This window comes from Andrena cerasifolii, chromosome 2 (genome assembly GCF_050908995.1).
Source record: "Andrena cerasifolii isolate SP2316 chromosome 2, iyAndCera1_principal, whole genome shotgun sequence".
Lineage (NCBI taxonomy): Eukaryota > Metazoa > Arthropoda > Insecta > Hymenoptera > Andrenidae > Andrena > Andrena cerasifolii.
Window position 1 is genome coordinate 2,251,000 of NC_135119.1, and position 17,547 is coordinate 2,268,546.

Here is a 17,547-nt window from a genome sequence, read left to right on the forward strand (position 1 = left end):
CTATTTAGTTATATCATGCAAAAATATTATTGTACAGTAAAACTATTTAGTTATATCATGCAAAAATATTATTGTACAGTAAAACTATTTAGTTATATCATGCAAAAATATTATTGTACAGTAAAACTATTTAGTTATATCATGCAAAAATATTATTGTACAGTAAAACTATTTAGTTATATCATGCAAAAATATCATTGTACAGTAAAGCTGCAACAGTTTCAATCTCACTTCTTATCTAATGGGCTGAAGTAAGCGAGAGAATATTTTTGTTAAGGTTGTAATTACTTATTATTTTATAATTTTTGAAACAGTACAGTTGTTTCGGATTTATTAAATATTGAAGAATTGAAAATTAATTGGATCTCTTATTAATTTTTCGTTTTTAATATTGAAATTCTTGCGTTTAACCACTAGTACGCGAAAACATGACACGGTCCAGTTATTAAACGCGAGTTTAATGCTGCTTCAACACTGGTAGAGACGCCAGTACTCAGTGAAGTTTTGAGATTATTAATATTTTTTGTATCCTATATATTATAAGAAGTGAGATTGAAACTGTTGAAGCTTTACTGTACAATAATATTTTTGCATGATATAACTATTTAGTATTTCTTGTATCCTATATATTTATGTTATTAATAACTATACAAAAATATAATACTGTTTAAGAATTATTAGGATAATTAATCTTAAACTCGTCATAATATTAACATAATCTAGAATTTTATAAACGACTAAAGAAACCCAAATTAATTAATTCGGGTAAATAGTAAAGAATTTAACACAAATTTATTATAAATAAAATGTTTTTATTTCCCAAAAATATTACCATATTGATTTCTTTTTATTAATTGATAGAAATAGTTAAATTAAATATATATTCAATAATTGGAGCACTGATAATTAATGACTGGGACACGCTATGAATTTCATTTAATTACTGGGCCATATGAACAGTATCATGTTTTAATTAATTGAAAACTTTTCCTTTGACAAATGTAGATTCTTCTACTTTATCTGAAAGTAGAAATTTTACGCTTTCGAATAATCATATTTAGTTATCAACTGCTTCCTTAACTGTTCCGCCACTGGGCCATTTATCTTAATGAGATACGAATGTTAACTTTTTTTTTTAAATGGAATGCTATATTTTATTTGTCAGTGCCCGGTAGCCACTTTAAAGACGAATTGAACAACCTATAACAATAAGTCCTTCAACTTCACTAAAGGTCGTACAAAAAAAAATTTGTGTACAATTTTTTGTGCCACTGCGAAATAACATTCTGTTTAATCTACGGCCGTTTAGAACGCGTCACTTGTTTATCAACATGTCTTTGTTTATGTTCGCCACTTGTTACGAGCTAAACTTTACATATAGCAGAAATATTTGTGGTGATAAAGTTAGGTGAAACACCCTGTATACTTATTTATTTGTATTTTTATAGGAGTATCCTTAGAGAACAGTAACATGTCGAAATCGAAGGAAGTAAATTCTTTTACGCAATTCAATTCCTTAAGATACACATAAGACAACCATTAACTATATACATTAGGGTGGCTCTTATTTTCAACGTTTGAATTTTCTTCGGGGCACCCTCCGGAATAGTTCCAAATAATTAAAAAAAAAACTGTTTAAAGTTTGAGCTCGATCGGATAACGGGAAAGGGTGACCCTGGGCCCTTAAACGTTTAAATCATTATTTAACAGCTCGCGAAGTCGATTTTATATATTATCCTCCAAGTTATTGATTAAATAAAAAAATGTGTCCAACAAAAGTTGTAGATCTGGACAAGGAGCATATTTTATGTTGTATTACTTTTTCTCGTGCGACAAACGGTTTTCGAAAAAACTCCGAAAAACTAAAAAAAAACTTTTTCTCAAATTTTGAAAGTTTAAATGCTTCTAGAACACTTTATTTATGAAGGCGAACAAAAAATGGAATTTTTATTTTCGAGGACTATTTTTTAAACATTTAAGGGGGGGCATATACCGAAAAAATGCGAAAAAGATAAAAAAAAATAATTTCTTATTTTCAGTGTTTGATATGTCATGAATGTTTCTTGAAAATTTGAAAGCGAAATTCACAAAAATATCGAAGATATAGAATCTATAATATCGGTTCCAAAATTTTAAGAAACATCCATGACATATCAAACACTGAAAATAAGAAAAAAAAATTTTTTATTTTTTTCGCATATTTCGGTATATGCCCCCACCCTTAAATGTTTAAAAAATAGTTCTCGAAAATAAAAATTTCATTTTTTTGTTCGCCTTCATAAATAAAAAGTGTTCTAGAAGCATTTAAACTTTCAAAATTTGAGGGAAAAAAGTTTTTTTTTTTAGTTTTCCGGACTTTCTTCGAAAACCGTTTGTCGCACGAGAAAAAGTAATAAAACATAAAAGATGCTCCTTGTCCGGATCTACAACTTTTGTTTGACAATTTTTTTTATTTAATCAATAACTTGGAGGATATTATATAAAATCGACTTCGCGAGCTGTTAAATAATGATTTAAACGTTTAAGGGCCTAGGGGCACCCTTTCCCGTTATCCAATCGAGCTCAAACATTACACGGATTTTTTGTATAATTATTTCGAACTATTCTGGAGGGAGCCCCGAAGAAAATCTTGAGAAAAAAAATTCACCAAGAGTAAATAAGAACCACCCTAATATACATATATTCTATTCAGGATCTGCATTATTGCATAATTGAAATTGTGAAGAATTTTCTGATTTCGACTGCTTATCGCCAACTTAATTATCTGTACAACTAATCTGGAGATAACGATAACACTTACTAATTGAGTAGATTCATAACAGCTTTACACGATTAAATTTCAATGTTAAGCTTGCGTTACGTAACATTTGTAACCAACAGAATTCTGTGAAGAATGAATACAAATGAGTTCGCTCTGTGGTCGTCGAAAGATTCGACGATGTAAACGCACGTATTGGAATGCTACCTGCGCCCAGAATTATGAGTATTAGACGGACATAGTTGTTCCTCGAATGATTTAGACTTCAGAGCTTAGACGGTGGTCGCAGCAGGAAACTGAAAGGCGACAGCCTGGAAAGAACCGTTCATATTGTGCAAATAGCAAATCGACGATCGTTTACAGTGGGGAAATAATTGTCCAGATACACAATGCGCGTTGCGCGTGACCTTGCACTTGTAACAATGGTGCACATACACCAGAAAAGCTCGCTCTTCATCGCCGTCATGTCGGCACGTTTCATGCCGCGGTGACTGTAACTATTTCCATCCTATAAATCCTCTTTTACACATTCGACGGGGAGGGGGAGGGGGGCTACTGCTTTGTTAAATTAAAGTTGATTCTAACGCGTCTAATATCGTTTGTGACAGCGCGCAAGTCCCGCTAATAATCTGAATTTGTAACAATGATAAAATTATTTGATAATTGAAGATTATTGGAACAACTGAAATTAGTGGAGGAACTGGAAAATTGAATTAACAGGTACGATTTTATTGCTACTTTAAATGAATTTGAAGCGAAGCAATGTACACGATAATTTTTATGTTTAATAAATTAAGTCAGAGAAGATTATTGTCCTCGGTGAAACTATTCGCTGACTATAAGACTCCTGGTTCAAAATGGTTGTGTCTCGCACAGGTAGAGATGCAATGGTCACGTGACGAATCATTATGTTATAAACTGTGATGTACAAGCAGGGGACACCGGTAAACACAGCGCGAGTAATGTCTTGAAGAAACATTAAAACTACGTATTTTTCTAGTTGCTGCCGGTGTAAGTCTCGTTTTATAAACAGTTTATGAAGAAGTTTGAGAATAGAAGTCATAATTATAGGCAGGGTTTATAGGCAGTCTGGTCACTAACGGGGCCATGAGTTAGATTCAATTTCGATTTAGTTCGACTTAATATATTTGAATCGACTGTGTAAGCTCGAATGGTTGTATATTTTTGTAAACTATGGGATTTTCCTGTTTGTAATAAATAATAATAATAATAATAATTATACCGATTTTTGTGGACGTCCAGTGCTTGTAACTTTGCAAATTAACACGTTGTTATATTTACACGAAGTGTATCTTAAAACACGTACATTTGTAAATATTAAATCGCAGCTTGATGGGGGTGCAGCAAGCAGTTAGGTGAACACCAGAAACGAAATGAAAATCATGTGATTCGATGCCACCACGAAACAAATTAAACAGGAAGCTAATATCGACAAAATCTTATTTTGCAATATCTAAAACGTGCGTTACTGGAAATACGGGGCCCTATCGTTAATGGAACCTACTGGCATTTTCTTATTTCCGCTGCGCCATCTGGTGGCGAAAATTAAAGCAGTCTAATCGGGTTAGCTGTCATATGTAATTGGCAGTATTGGGAGTTTCGACCGTTTGACGATCGATTTTGTGAAATTTAACGGACTATTTAATGACAAAAACATTATCGCACTGTTTCCATACTTGTGCGACACCAGTCCTGTAATATTCACCCGATTACAGAGCTTACCGTCGAGGACCCAGTTCCTGATCAGAACCCAATTCCTAATCAGTTTAGGAAAATAAAGCAAATAATAAGCTTATAATGATACAAATTTATTCTAACAAATTACTAAATAATTATGAAGTATTTTGCAATTTATACGCAAAATACGAAACTGCTCCCTTCGCACTGTTCACTTTCAAAGTTAAATTATAAAATAATTATTATTATGCGCGCAGTTTTCTAAATACCCAATTAAAGATAAAACATAGATTAACTGAAATAACAAAGAAATCTTTTAAATTTGTTCAAGTTTTCCCTCTACACGTTTAAAAACCCGCGGTAGTTACTCCTAAGTGATCAGGAACTGGGTCCTTGACGGTGCTTTAGTAGATGGCGCTCTCACGGTATTTCCCCATACTATAAACATCAATTTATTGGACCTGAAACGTTTTATTCTAATCTAGCTCAACGACACAGATGATTTTTAACGATAACAATTTTTAAAGAACAAATATCCAAAATGCAGGAAATTTTTCTTTTCTCCGACACTCGTTGAATATTCTTTGTTGAAACGACCCGGACAATTTATCCAACGTTCTTTTGAAACTACAGAACGAAAACGGTTTGCAATGAGAGGGCGAAAAGCATATGTAGGTGGAATGCGCGTACACTGACGGAGCGAGTGCAAATAAAACAAACTTGGCGGTTCTCGGAGATAGCGCTACTCTCCACGCGATATAACTGCAAACCACGTGTGCTACGACAAACGTGTGAAGCGAAGCAAAGCTGCCCGAGCGGTGTTTAAAAAGCACGCGCTTGCAATAGTACGTCTCACGGCCACTGTCGTATCTTGAGCGATTGAGAATTATCACGCTTATCCCGGTCGATTAAATGCCGATGAAAAATTATACAGAGCGATTAAAAGATACTCCACGTTTAACGCATGGTATAAATAGAAGCGCCAGAACAAATGGGCAAATAACTCCCATATTTCTACGGCCCATCGTCGAGGCACAAGGGTTAGGGACCAAATTGGAGTTAAGGCTCCTTTCTTAAAGTAGCTTCGAACAAAAAGCGTTCGCGACAGTGCCATCCGCTACTAGAATTATTTTTTTAAATACAGTACCACGTGTACTCGAAATAGTTAAGACTCGCCATTGCGGCTCGAATGTGAATGAAGGAAGACCTGGAAAAAAAACGCACGATATTGAGGTGCTTGCGTAGGAGTTGACGTACCTTTGGGATGAACGAAAACGAGGAAAGTTACGGCGAAGAAGTTGCTCCTCGCCGATAGGATTCCGCGTCTGGAAGACCGGATCGACTTTCACGATCAACACGGAATTCCTTCCTCTTCTGTTTCTTACGGTTTTCTCTTGCGTCGATGGTGTCTGGGTTAGGTCGTCCATGCACGACGCGCACGGGGTCGTTCTCGCGGCAGTTCGAATTTCGAAATTCGAGACGCGCCAATTCTCGCGGCACCACGGCGAGAAGGAGGAAGAAAAGATTGAATGAGAAAGCATCGACGCCAATCGCGGCGCAACGACACGGTTCCGCAGCAGGCTGCCGGTTGACTGACGAGCCATATCGCGCCTATTGGCCAGCGCTGAAGCTGCGACACCTGGCGCCCCGAACTTCCAAACACTCCTAATTCCCGGCATGCCTTGCTACGAAAACACCTGCCACCGAAATTCACCGAACCTCCAGAATTTTGCCGGAAACTCGGCGCAGCGCGAAATCTTTCGAGGTACATTAATGTTACAGACTTCCAGGAAGTTAAATTCATGTTTAAAAAATATTTCGAAGGGGTAAAGCACTCGTAAATGCGTTAATATGTGTGCTCCACAAATTGAACAGTAATAGTATGATTTTCAACTGATTAATTCAATTATATTCTGGTTTGAAAATTCGCTGGAGGATACAGTATAAGTTTGTAGAAATTTCGGTGACTTAATAGTTTGATGGTTTTTGGTCACTTTTTCAGCGACTAAAATGGTGCGTTGTAACGTGGTAATGATATTTTTACTTAAAGTATTTTTTTTGGGAATTAAAACACAAGGTTAGGAATTAAATAATTAATTTTGAAAATTCTCTGGATGCGTGTGAGTAACGCAATAAAGTGATCTACAAATTTAGGATTCCCTTACTACATTTTACAGTATAAAATACGCCACAGCACGATGACATAAGATTGCACTTTGCTTCACGACAAAATACGTTACAAGCGCTTATATAACTGGCAACATAGGCACTGGACTCTAGCATGAGAATTAACTTATCTGAACAACTTTGCGAGTAATCCGCCTAGGCGATTAAGTGTTCCACGTGTTCTACCAAAATATGAGAGCAATCGAGGCATTGAAAGGTGAATAGTTTCTCTTTACTTTGAAACGAACTGCCTGCAAAAATATCAATTATTATTCAATTGACAGCGATTTAACTTTTGCCTGGCGATATTAAGTACAGTCACCCTAGTGTATTTCAATAGCCTGTACTAATTATATAAAATAGGAATTTTTCAATTTAAAAGTATAGCGCATAACAAAATCACTTGTTGCATGAAATGTTTTGGTGGACTAAACTTCGCTTCCCGCGAATCGCGAGATTGGCCCATGCTTATTATACTCCATAACAAATTTTGTTACTATAACCTCTAAATTTATAATGTATTCAGATCAATGTGGAAGTCAAAATCGAAATATAAAGGGTCCTCCAGACTAGTGTTCCTGATTTCTCGATATTTTTGCTTCCTGAGAGATCAGAAATCACATCATATTTCACGAGAATTCCCGAGAATTCTCGTAAAATTGAAAAAAATATTACAAAATGTATGTTTTTGGAATAATGTTGATAATATTTATCAAAAACACAAGAAACCTTTAACTAATTGTTCATTCCTGTCTAATTTGCACAAACCTTGTATAAATGAAAAAATAGATATTAAATATAATTAATATATTTATTTATTTAATACAAAATTTGTGCAAAGTGAAACATTACTTTTTTATTTTAAAATAGCTTTTCATCTGTTTCTTTTTTTTGTGATAAAATCTGTAGCTGTAGAATACTTTCTATCGTTTTGAGTGGATGTTGACTTAATCCTATATCCAAAAGTTGTGGTAAATTGGGTGTCCTTCCAGTGGACTCAAAAATATGAAATTCCTTTGTTAAAATCCAGAATTTACCTCTTCTTGGTTGATACTAATTTCTTGGAGGCTCTCTGCGATTGCTATCTCTAATTGTTTTCTTAATGGTAATTCTTCATTTTGAGGACCCGTAAATTTTCCAGTATTTTCAGGAGAATCGTGGTTACTGTAATATTTTCCAAAAAGTCTAGCTACTTAAAAATTGTTTTGGCGTTATATACATATCTGTCGTGGATATTAAATGAGAAACGCGTCTTTTGAATATTTTTGAAGAGATTCTCCATTACCTATGCAACAATTTTATAAGGGATACAATAGTTTTGTCTCTTCTTTTCGATATTTCTTCTTTAATAGCCACAAGAAACTCATTAGCTACTTAATTCAGTATACAATTTTTCTAAATTTTTAAATAAGAATTTAAGAGCACCTTCACCAGTCAATAATGTCGAATCTTCTCTACTGAGATTTTCTATTGTAATTCATATAGGTTCTAATGCTACTAATAAGATTTATTATAAATTGTAGATGTGTTTATACGTTCGCGATTAACTAGTAATATACAAATTGAACTAACTAAAAATTCCATTCCGAAAATAAATGAGATTTATAATAATTTTCGTAGACTTAAGTTTCTCGAGAAAAAAATAGTATTTCTTGAGAAATAAGAAATAAGCATTTATAAAATTTCTCGACAAAGAATTGTCGAGAAAGAACACTACTCCAGACGCTGATACATGTTGCATGAAACGTTGATAGTGTTGATACATGCATCATGATACAGGCTTCATGATGCATGTTGCTACGTCTGTAAATCGGTTTCCGTGTTTCAGCATCAGAAGCGGAACTGGTATCTTGCTCACCAGCTAGGTGCGTGAGCAAGATGCAAGTTTCATGAAACCTGTATCATGGTGCATGTATCAACGTTTCACTGCAACATGTATCAGCGTCTGGAGGGCCCTTAAGGGGACTAGGCAGTCGAAAAATCGATTTTTTATTGCATTTTCCGAAAGTACTATCTTTTCTCAATAAAATGCCGCTTGATTTATAGTAAAATTCGCAAAATTGTAGATTTGACAGCTAAAAACCTCAAGCGGCAACCTATAGCGCCACCTTTGTCCAGAAACTTTAAATGCGTTTTTCTCGAATATTTTTTTCTCTTCATTTTTCCCTGATTGCGAGCGAATTGAGGTTCAAATCGACTTGGAAGAAATTACAGAATGTGTAGAACATGTGTCATTTCGACGCAAACCTCTGATATGGTCCGTAAAAATTCGAGACTTTCATAGAAAAAATTAAGAAGTCACCGGGTTTTGGTAGCGCACCATCATTGTTTCTGTGCTAGATAGTAATAATAATAATAAGATAGTAATTTCGGAAAATGCAATAAAAAATCGATTTCTCGACTGCCTAGTCCCCTTAAAGCTCGTCACTTTGTGTCAATACACCTATTACTCATAATTTTGATTACACGGTAAATGAGATTGACCACAGATTCTTCGTTCCATAGGGGTTATTCATATTTTGCGTATAATCAGGATTTCGGATTGATGGAAAAACAAAAGAAGTTTTTTCAAATATCTTTATTCCAGGAAACGGTTCTGGCAGCTCGAAAAAAGCATTTAAAATAATTTCCATGAATGAAAATATTATCTTTTGAACAAAAATACTGGAAATGATTATTACCAGATTATTTGATCATGGTTTTATTTATTTATTAATTGATTATGATCAAAAGTGGAATGGCTGCATTTTAGAAAGGATCAGCCGTTTACAACTCATTATATATATTCGAACAGCACCGAATTACTATTTAACCCTCGAGCGGGCGCGCTTTGTGAACTCCGTTCACCGATCTGCGTATTTCCTTCATTAGGTCTCGGTAAGACAAAAATTCTCTCCACGCGATCTTGGTGTGTTTCAAAAACCCTATGACGCTTGTGCCAGTTGATTTTCATTTTTGATGTTAAAAATGTTTTACATATACTATTTTTCTGTTTTTAAATACATTTACTGCATTTTTGGATACATTGCTAATATTTTCTCATCACATTTAATTTAAGTTACCACTGTCAACAGAGAAACCGTTTCTGAACTGTAATATATAAGGGTGCTAAAATGATTATTTTCAACTGTTGAACTGAGTTCACCACGCGCCTGCTCGTGTACCTCTCATTGGCGCGCCCGCTCGAGGGTTAATGAAATTGACATGAGGTAAAGAACTTCCACATTGATTACAATATTAGATTTGTTTTTTCCCAATGGAAATAATATTAAGGTTTTTTAAAAAAAATCACTTGCTACCTTTGCTTGAATACATTCCACCCATTTATCATGATTATCGTAAAAACTTAAAAACAAGTAAATCAACTCAACTTAACTATGTACCTACATACTATACACGTTATAGATTCCTCTACCGACGAAGATAATGTATAATAATACTAATATTTTATTTTATAAACTGTTATAGATTTTAAAAACATTAATAGTATAATTAAATGTTAATGAAGATTTTCAGTAAGTTTAAATTTTAATTGCCTACCCCGGCATAAAAATAGATTTCACAATGAACTATTCTAAAAAAGATATGTTAAACAGCTCAATGCAAAAACTGACCAATCCACATAAAATAATTGTTTATTAAAATTCAATGAAAATGAATTATGTCTTCATTGGGAAGCATTTTGAATAAGTAGATAGTATCAGAAGCCAAAAATTATGACTGCACTGGCAACAACGCCTGCAAAACAGAAGGCTGTTGAAATCCTACTTTTTAGATCGCCTATTTCTCTGTTTACCGAGTACTAGGGTTAGTTCGTTGTTGCTCTCAATAGGTCAATTTTGTTCACCAACACCGAATATTAATAAGGTGAATGATAAATTGTTAGGAATTCTGCTGTTGTAGCAACGATTCAGTACTCGAAAATGTACTGAACCTTACATTTTATATGTATTGCAATAAAGCTAAAAAACTTTATTTGAATTGCAAAATTTAATACTTGAAAATAATTTCGGATATACTTCCGGATGGCCCCAGTGGCCGATCGACACGAGGCTTGAGGGGATGGGTGGGGAGGGGGTGTGGGCCCTAAATCTAAAATTGTAGCTTCGGGAATTTATTAGTTTCCGAAATATTGAAAAAAAATTATTATTAATTTTTTTTTTACAAATTAATTTTTTAACTGCATCATCGTAGCCCTAACGGGGTTCCATCATGCCCTCCCCCAATTTGTCCTACGGACAGCTGGACGCGTTCCCCTTACCTCCGCGTGGTCCTCAGGCACTTAAATGGCATGCATATTTAGCTGAAATTCAAAGCCAATTTTCTCGAAAACGAAGCTCGATATTCAAAAATTGTATTCTATATTTTCGTCTTATTTTGGCCTGTAGAATCACCCCCCTAGAGTATTGCCTATGAATAAAGTGATAGGTATCCACCCTGTATAATAGGATGGTTTGCATCTCCAAGTTTCTGGTTCAAATCTCCAAACTTACATCGCTTTACGCGCCCCCCGCACTAATCTAGCCCCAACCAATACTAATATCCAGAATAAGTTGGAAAGTGGAATGCATAATGTCGGAATAAGTCAACAGAAATACTATAATTATTTTTTTATTAATATCTCGTAAACTAATAAATTCCCGAAGCAACAATTTTAGATTTACAGTCCAAACACCCTCCCCACCCCTCCCCACAAATCTCGTGTCGATCGGCCACCGGGGCCATTCGGAAGTACAGCCATCATTTCGAATGTAACATTATTATTCCCAGATAGCGCACGACATCTTAAAGACGTTCATTTTACGTCTGCTCTTGGCTTAAGGTTCTACGACTTTATTTAGACGTCTTAAAGACGTACAAATCGGGACGTCTTGACGGCGTACAAAAATTACATATTACAGATGCCTTGAAGACGTGTGGAAATCAAAATTAAGCTAGACGGGAACAGTCGATTAAATATTGCAGCATAACTATGTTGATGGTGATTTTTGTACGTCTTTAAGGCCACGGTGCCACCAGTGTTTTTTCGACGGATGTCACAATACGTTGCAGTATTTTAGACCGTATTTTATGTCCGTCAAATTTGACAACAACCTATGCCCCGGCTTAAGACGTCCAAATAAAGTTGTAAGATGTTCAGACCAAAAACAGACGTAAAATGGGCGTCTTTAAGACGTCGCGTTATGTTCTATCTGGGGTACCTACTATTGTACATTCGTAAATATTTCTAACTAAATGAACATATGCATGATATGGTTCTACTTCTTATTTAAGTTTCCCCCAAGATTGTTAAATACAAATCCCTCATTTTATAAAAATATTTAAATACCGTGGGAGCTGCGCAGATCGATCGCAAATTGATAGGTGCGTAGGTCTACTCTTAAGTGAAATGGTATATATGTATATATATATGAATTTTTCTATATATATATATATATATATATAGAAAAATTCATGTCTGTCATTCAAATTCATGAATATATATATATATATATATATATACATTCTAGCACTTTCTATAAATAGTTGCTATTTTCAAGCAGACATGAATTTTTCTACTTTGTTCCTAAATAATACAATGGTATGATAAATATGTAAGATATACATATGTCAAAATGAGAAGGGTACCTACATCTGGTTAAGATGGTCAAATGTGCCTCTATACTAAACCGAATTCGACTTGCGATAAGTCATTCGAAAGTTTATAAAAAAAAAACAATTTGTACCAAGTTTCAATGGGTATTAAAGGGCAAAAATTGAAAATTAGGTTTTTGCAGAGTTTCTTTTTTAGGGGAAAGTTCCCTATATTGGACCACAAGGAGTCTTTTAGTAAACGGAATGTCCCACGTAAATAATGTTTTGTCTATTTATTAATTCACTTATTGATAGTGTAAAAAAAATCAGTTTTAAATTTTTAACAATTTTTTTTAAATATATATCGTATTGAAGTAAGCGGCTTGAAAAAGCGATGTAATGCTGGTGCGGTGATTCCGAGAGAACGACGCATCGTAAACAAAAAATTCAAGGTGTGTTGTAATCATTATTAGTGTGATTATCGCTGGAAGCAGAATTACTTTGACTGATAAAAAATTAAACAAATGGCGGAGGTTTGAAGTTTAAGTATCGAAATACGGTGCAATGTCGATCGTTTTGCCTTGTGAAAAGTATGAATTGTTAATTTAAAAAGTTTTCCGAGGTGCCTGCGATACCCACTGATGTGCTGAATAACGTGTGAAAATTTCAGACTGATTGGTCAAATAGTTTTCTTGCAATCACCCGCATCAGTTGATAAAATGTCGTTTTGAGATAATCGTGTTTAAAGTTGCCAGCGCGCTCCGCTTAGTGCACCTCCTTCTCTGCAACTTTCGGCTATAGCAGCCAAACTAAAGTAGAATCAGACCACGAAACTTTACCAGCACATTCTTAGATATATGTACTTTCGAAAACTGAAAAAAGGATCGACTTTTTTCAAACCGTCGCAGTGGAATGACCCCGTAAGAAAGTACCTCCATAAATCGGAAACGTTTCCATAGTTTTGAGCAGCAAATTTGATAACAATTTCGGGATTGTAACTGATACATAAATCTAATAAAACAGACTGAAATGCTATGTAACTGGTTACAAGAAAATATTTTCAAACTACCACAGATATCCTAAATTGGACTATGTCTATTTTCCATTATTTTAGGTAAGACATTTTATTCAAAAATATACTTACACTCTATAAAAAAAATAAAAAATAACCCTGAAAAGAATTTTACAACACGCTGAGGAAAAAGAAATATGCTTTTGACGAAATAATCAGTCGGTGTCAGATTGGCAATTTATGCACTAGGGCGGAGCCATACTATATAGGCGAAAATTTAAATTTGAATTTTCAGTTGCTCTGGGTGCGGGATAGTTGTATTTTAATTAACCAAACACAACTGTAAAAAAATTTTGGAAAAATATTCATGTCTGCAGGTTCCTTTTTCTCCTAAAAATGATTATATGATTATATGATTATATGATTATATGATTATATGATTATATGATTATATGATTATATGATTATATGATTATATGATTATATGATTATATGATTATATGATTATATGATTATATGATTATATGATTATATGATTATATGATTATATGATTATATGATTATATGATTATATGATTATATGATTATATGATTATATGATTATATGATTATATGATTATATGATTATATGATTATATGATTATATGATTATATGATTATATGATTATATGATTATATGATTATATGATTATATGATTATATGATTATATGATTATATGATTATATGATTATATGATTATATGATTATATGATTATATGATTATATGATTATATGATTATATGATTATATGATTATATGATTATATGATTATATGATTATATGATTATATGATTATATGATTATATGATTATATGATTATATGATTATATGATTATATGATTATATGATCATTTTTAGGAGAAAAAGTAACCTGCAGACATGAATATTTTTCCAATTTTTTTTTCAGTTGTTTGGATAATCAAAAGACAACTATCCCGCACCTAGGCCAACTCAAAATTTAAATTTAAATTTTCCACTCCGCCATATTATGCACTCGTAATAATCGGTATTACGATCGTTAGTGCAGCTTAAGTGAACCTATGTAGGTATCTCTTGCAAGAAAGACACTGAATCCACTCTTCCCCCATAAGTTATCGGCCATAAGTGATTCCGAAGATGCAAAGAAACAATGCAAAGGCGTTCTTCGCCCTCTCCTTCCCTTGAAGAATTCTGCACACCCATTGGAATTCAAAATTTACCTACCAGTGAATATCACAGCTTATATAAATTGCAGGCAAAATTACATCAACCGGCATCGAAACAAAACATTCATCACGCTCTAGTTCATCATTACTCATTCTACAGTGTTATGTTTCCATATTGTTACTACTTAAGCAACATGTGAGCTACAACCCCATGCTAAGCAATATCGTCTATGTCAATTAATATGTGAATAAGGGCTATGGCCCAATTTAGAATCCGGTCCAAGTTAGGGAAGTTTCCCCTACTAGTGCATGAACATTTTTGAAAAAATCAGAGGCATTTCTGTTACCGAGACACATATTAGGGAATTGTTTCAAAATTTTTAATTGAAAATCCAAGTTATGAAGAATGTATGAAACATTTTGAAAAAATCAGAGGCATTTCTGTTACCGAGACACATATTAGGGAATTGTTTCAAAATTTATAATTGAAAATCCAAGTTGTTACGAGTGTATGAATCATTTTGAAAAAATCAGAGGCATTTATGTTACCCAGACACATATTAGGGAATTGTTTCAAAATTTTTAATTGAAAATCCAAGTTATGAAGAATGTATGAAACATTTTGAAAAAATCAGAGGCATTTCTGTTACCGAGATACATATTAGGGAATTGTTTCAAAATTTATAATTGAAAATCCAAGTTGTTACGAGTGTATAAAACATTTTGAAAAAATCAGAGGCATTTATGTTACCCAGACACATATTAGGGAATTGTTTCAAAATTTTTAATTGAAAATCCAAGTTATGAAGAATGTATGAAACATTTTGAAAAAATCAGAGGCATTTCTGTTACCGAGATACATATTAGGGAATTGTTTCAAAATTTATAATTGAAAATCCAAGTTGTTACGAGTGTATGAAACATTTTGAAAAAATCAGAGGCATTTATGTTACCCAGACACATATTAGGGAATTGTTTCAAAATTTTTAATTGAAAATCCAAGTTGTTAAGAGTGTATGAAACATTTTGGAAAAATCAGAGGCATTTCTGTTACCGAGACACATATTAGGGAATTGTTTCAAAATTTTTAATTGAAAATCTAAGTTATGAAGAATAAAATAAGCAAAAAAATGCCGGTTATGTATCGAAGCAGTTGCAGAATTATAATTATACTTCTACTGTACGCACATATCAGTGTTACGATTGTCCTGAATGCTTTTCAGATTTTTCAAGTTAGTGCGCCGCAGTTAAAAAAATAAATACCGATTTTTCGTCGTTTTTTACGTGTCAGAGTAACCTATACCTCGCACTTTTGTACGTGCTTTATGAAATAAAGCAAATAGGAATTAAAGAAACTAAATAAACTCGATCAATTGAAACTGTGCCATGCAATTAGATTCTAAACTATCAACCATGTGCCCAACATCGTTGATGTTGCACCAGTAAAGTTTGAAATTGATGAACCGCCGTGAACTTTTTGAACGTACGTTAGGTTCGAACCTCGGACTTCCAAGTTCCTTTTGCCTCATTTTTATTTCGTATTAAGCAGTATACCTATATTTTTTCAATTTCTAACTATATAACAATGATCAATATTTATTTTCAAATGTTTTAAGAATATTTTAAAAATATTTTAACCTGAAATACATATACGTAAAAATTAGTTGGGAGCACTTTTTATGTCGCCATTTCTTTTGTCATGTATTCTGTCAATTACAGTATTGTTGTAACATTTCAAAAAGAAAATTAATATACATATGAAGTTGGTTTTCGAATCTGTTACCTTTAACAATTGTGGATGAATCGCAGCAAAAATTGTGTGTTGTTTTGTAACTATTCCGCCTTTTCTTTTTAGACCATGGAATTCTCTCTCTTTTAAAAATTCAGAAGTTAAACAATACTACACTGGCGCACCAAATATAAAAATCTGAAAAAAAATCAGGATAATAGTAACAATGATATGCACTCGCTGTAGAAATATCATTACAGCTCTGCAATTGCTTCAATAAACAATTGGAATTTTTTAGCATCTTTTTGTGCTTTTTATTTTTCACAACTTGGATTTTCAATTTATAAATCAGAAACAATTCCCTAGTATGTGTCTCGGTAACAGAAATACCTCTGATTTTTTCAAAAAATTTCATGCACCAGTATAGGAGAAATTTGGCAAAAATCTGATTTTCAATTTTTGCCTTTTACCCGAGTCGGGATATAAAGTTGAAACTTGCCATAAATTATCTTTTTTTTATAAGCTTTCGAATGACTCTCGCGCAGTGGTGGGTTCGTATTTTACCTAACGTAGAAAAGTGAATTTCCTATGTGTAGAATAAGACATAGTAAATAGCTTAACTTTATTACGTTCATGTATTTTACTGAATAAAATTATATTGTTTGAAGAAACCGTTGCAGACTGTGGAATGCCATAACCTGCATGGACATATTGTATTCAGTGGCGGATTTAACAGGGCGGCCGATGAGCAGTTGCCACCTGGGCCCCTGCTCAGAAGGCCCATCCAGGGCCCCATCCTTAAAAAAATTATGATTTTATCCAAAGTATATTTTTTTCTGTATTATTACACTGAGCCCCTTTTTAGTAAACTGCCGCTTTATTTTCCCGAAAAATGGGCCCCTGTTCAGAAGCCGCCCCCCCCCCCCCGGGCCTTGTCAACAAGAAATTAAGATTTAATCCAGCATTATTTTTTTCTATACTTTTGTGTACACTTATCCCATTTAGTAAACTACCTCTTCATTTTCCCGAAAAAATGGGGCCCTCAGAACGTTTGCCACCTGGGCCTTTTTTCTTAAATCCGCCACTGATTGTATTCATTAAATCCAGAATTGCAACAACATACTTATTGTTGGATGATGAGTTTTTCAAACCATCTAAAAATAGAACTGCATCTTTGGCTTCCACACTGAATACTGATTTCACTGTCCAACAAAATTGAACTTTTTTTCTGTTCTGTAACATTCAATAGCCGTTTCTTATAGATTTTTGTGCGCTGAAAACAAATCCGTAAACCGTTTATCGCCATCACCCCCAGTTTTCGAGAAATATGATTTTGAAAAAAAAATGCAAATTTTCAACTTTGAACATCTTTTGTGTTCAAACAATAATAGTTATTCGGTTGCATGGTCTATCAAATTATTCTAT

The 17,547-nt window shown here is 33.6% G+C and overlaps 2 protein-coding genes across 3 annotated transcripts in view; one reads left to right on the plus strand and one right to left on the minus strand.

Moving 5' to 3' along the window:
• LOC143378484 (dual 3',5'-cyclic-AMP and -GMP phosphodiesterase 11) overlaps positions 1-6,054 on the minus strand; it is a 348,802-nt gene extending 342,748 nt beyond the window's left edge. For both annotated transcript variants that reach the window (XR_013088274.1, XR_013088275.1), the window contains exon 1: positions 5,714-6,054. The gene's annotated coding sequence lies outside the window, so the exon portion shown is untranslated. The remainder of the gene's footprint in view (positions 1-5,713) is intronic.
• LOC143378523 (uncharacterized) overlaps positions 1-17,547 on the plus strand; it is a 497,243-nt gene that overhangs the window by 135,594 nt on the left and 344,102 nt on the right. The gene's annotated exons all lie outside the window — the stretch shown is intronic.